This window comes from Gavialis gangeticus, unplaced genomic scaffold (genome assembly GCF_001723915.1).
Source record: "Gavialis gangeticus isolate Ggan-Ray unplaced genomic scaffold, GavGan_comp1, whole genome shotgun sequence".
NCBI classification, from domain to species: domain Eukaryota; kingdom Metazoa; phylum Chordata; order Crocodylia; family Gavialidae; genus Gavialis; species Gavialis gangeticus.
The window spans coordinates 64,386,240-64,389,486 of record NW_017729022.1 but is presented as its reverse complement, the minus strand read 5'-3'; the positions used below and the strand labels follow the sequence as shown (position 1 = coordinate 64,389,486).

Genomic DNA, 3,247 nt, shown 5'->3' with positions numbered 1-3,247 from the left:
CCATCATATTTTTAAAGCAAATTCCTTTGACTTTTTATAGGTTTAGAATCACATCTTCCTATCTTAATAAATAGGTGTTTTTATTACCTTTTGTGGAACCCAAACAACTGACATGAGAGACTGATTAACTAAATGAATGTACTGAAGAAATGGTGAAATCGGTCGTGCACGAAGTAAGAAAATTGAAAAAAAATAAAAAGAACAGTGTCCTTCTGCACCCCACTTCTTCTCCCCCCATTTTCTTTTGGTTCTTTTAGAGGTTAATTGTAACAATAGCCAAAAACAAAATCCCCAAAATTTAAGTTGATGTATCAACTTAAAAGAAGCTTGAGAGAGTCCAGAAAAGAGCCACTCATATGATTAAAAGCCTGAAGAGCAAGCCATAGGAGGAAAGACTCACAGATTTGGGACTGTTCAACCTAGAAAAGAGAAGTCTTCAGGGGGATTTGGTGGCAGCTTGCAAATATATGAGGGGAGAGCATCAGGGGCTAGGCGAACCACTATTCACCAAAGCATGACACTGGAAAACCAGGACCAACAGTCATAAAGTCCTAGAAGAAGGTTATAAGGAAAAACTTCTTCATGGTCCTTGTGACCAGGCTCTGGATTAGACTCCCAGCGGGGATGGTGCAGGCACCTGCCCTGGAGAGCTTCAAAAGGAGACTGGATGCACACTTTGCTGGGGTTATTGACCCCAGCAGTCTTTCCTGCCCAGAGCAGGGGAGGCTGGATCTGATGATCTCACAAGGTCCGTTCCAGCCCTAAACTTCTGTGAACCTGTGAATCCCTTTAACTTTGCCATTTCCTGACTTGTATACACACCTATAAAATCTCAATGCTTTATTAGGCTACAATCTGACAAGGGATTCTGCAAGTCCAGTGGAAAACAAGGGAACGTGTTAAAAGGAAGCAAATATTTATGTGCTTTGCTATATGATTTTTTGTATGCCTTTTTTTTTTTTATTAACTCTATCATGCCATTAGTATACTCGGTGCTGTACAGACAGATATAAAACAGTGTCTCTGATTTAAAAAGCTTGTAATATGCTGGAAGCCCTCCCCTTGTTCCCATTTTGCAGATGGGAAGGTTCCAGCTGATACTTCTATACCAGTGGTTCTCAACCTTTTTGGATCTGAAGCACTTCTCACTGGACTCAAGGCATCCCTTCTTATGACTTGAGTGGCACCCAGTTTCAAAAACGATGCATTACAATGCTTACCTTTCTGCAGCGGGGCCAGGTAGGGGGTCAATGAGCACAGTCCAGCCTGAGCCTGCAATTATCTGCTTATATCCTCACACCTGGATTATCTTCTCATGCTTTGCAGCACCCTTCAAAGGATCTGGTGGCACCCAAGAGTGCTGTGACAACCTGGTTGAGAATTACTGATCTATGCACATTTAAATGAATAACACATCATTGGAAGAGACTCAGGTGATATTTTCAATGTCCATGATCTGAAAATGAGACAAAGATCTGATAATTCACCACTGGGGTCTTTGTGTGCCCATCCTAGACTCTGGCATCTCTTCATCGTTTAACCCAGGGGCCAGCTTTAAGAAAATGGATGTGAAACTCTATGGCATCCTTGGATACATTTACCTACCTAGTTTCTCTTCTCTCCAGTTTTCTTCTACCTATCTTCTACCACTTCTGTGCTCTCTAACAATCACAACAGTGATTCATTTCTTATACTTATTCATGCTTGTTATTGTTCTTGAGCAGATACTCCAAAGATGGTTGAAATCACTGGGAATCTAAGAGCAAATGCATTTCACAGACATGTAGAAAAGAGCTGTCACTGCCCCAGAGAGCCCAGGATCTTGGTAATGGCAAGATTCAGAATGGGAATGGGACAAACAAGGAACGTGGAGGCAAGGAATGTTAAATTCTTCTCAGTAGTCTGTTAATGTTTGTCTACCATGGCACCCCTCTGGAACATCCTTACCTCCTGAAAGTTAATCATGAACCCACAAGCAGGATTAGCTTGATAAGCAAATTTGCCTGATCCCCCCTGGAGCACAGGTAAAATAAGCCTTATGCTATTTTATTGCAGGATATTGTGTGCCAGTTTGGCTGAATTCTTGCTGCGCTCTATTACCTGATGTTTACTAAGCCAAATTATGAGAGGCATCTCTGTGTGTATGTACCCATCAAATATTAACTGGCCACCAGTTTTATCCAGCACACTAACACCCAACATCAGGCAACAAATTGCTACAAAGCCCTGGAAAATATATTGAAGAATCCAAAGCTACTTCTAGCTAGTGACCTATGGACTGTTCTCTGCCTGTGTTTTTTACTAAGAGAAGACCCATGTTGATTGTGCTACTCACTCACTATACCTCAGGAAGTGTCTACAGTGTTCTGGAGAACAAAACAGCAAACGTCTGTTCCTACAGCAAAGAACTTGTTCTTCATCTCCACACCTGATGGGAAATTATCTGATTTTCAGCTCCCACATCTATTTATAAAGCAAGCTGAACCATGTCAGGTGTGGTTTAGTGAGCTGTGGAAAGAATGACCACCCTTGGGGAATTAGAGGCAGTCTACGTTTTGACTGTGGACAAACTGGGCACATGTATACGTGGTATTTATGCACCTGAATAAGCTTTGGCAGGCTGGCACAGTTTGCACTAGTCAGCTCCACCCAGATGATGCATCTTCGTGTGCACCCAGGACTGCAGCAGTTTGAGCAGTTTGAGCTGAGGTAGTCCCAGGTGCATGTGAAGATTCTGTGCCTAGGAGCAGCTGACCCAGAGCTAAGGGCCTTGGGGGCAGGCCTGGTTGGTGAACTCAGACCGGTGGGGTGGGTGGAATGGCACATGGGATGGGGGAGGAGAGGGAGTTTGCAGCTGGCTGGGGGCGAGGGGGCTTGCACCTCCCACCACTCTGAGTTCAGGACCGCTCCAGGAGGTTTCTGGCTGAGATGCAGGACCTCCACTTGATTCAGGAGGTGCACAGTCCCACCAGGGGAGGTGCCCTGTTGGACCTGGTCCTGGCCGCAGGCGACGACCTGGTAAGGGGCCTCCAAGTTCTTGACCACCTGGGCAATAGTGATCATCGCTTGCTGGAATTCGCCATCCAGCGTAGGGTGTCAAGGGCCCGCAGCAAGGCGGTAGCCCTAGACTTCAGGAGGGCCAACTTCGTTGAGATGAGGAGATTAGTGGGAGAGGCACTGGGGTCCTTGAGGGCAGAGGAACTCAGTGTCCAAGACGAGTGGTCGTTCCTTAAGGAAACGATACTCA

General features: G+C 45.2%; 1 long non-coding RNA gene across 1 annotated transcript in view; it reads right to left on the bottom strand.

Annotated features, from left to right (window-relative positions):
* Positions 1-1,826, bottom strand: part of LOC109296062 — a 7,221-nt gene extending 5,395 nt beyond the window's left edge. The window contains exon 1 of the long non-coding RNA XR_002096880.1: positions 1,221-1,826. This is a non-coding gene — a long non-coding RNA (uncharacterized LOC109296062). The remainder of the gene's footprint in view (positions 1-1,220) is intronic.
* Between the last annotated feature and the right edge of the window lie 1,421 nt (positions 1,827-3,247).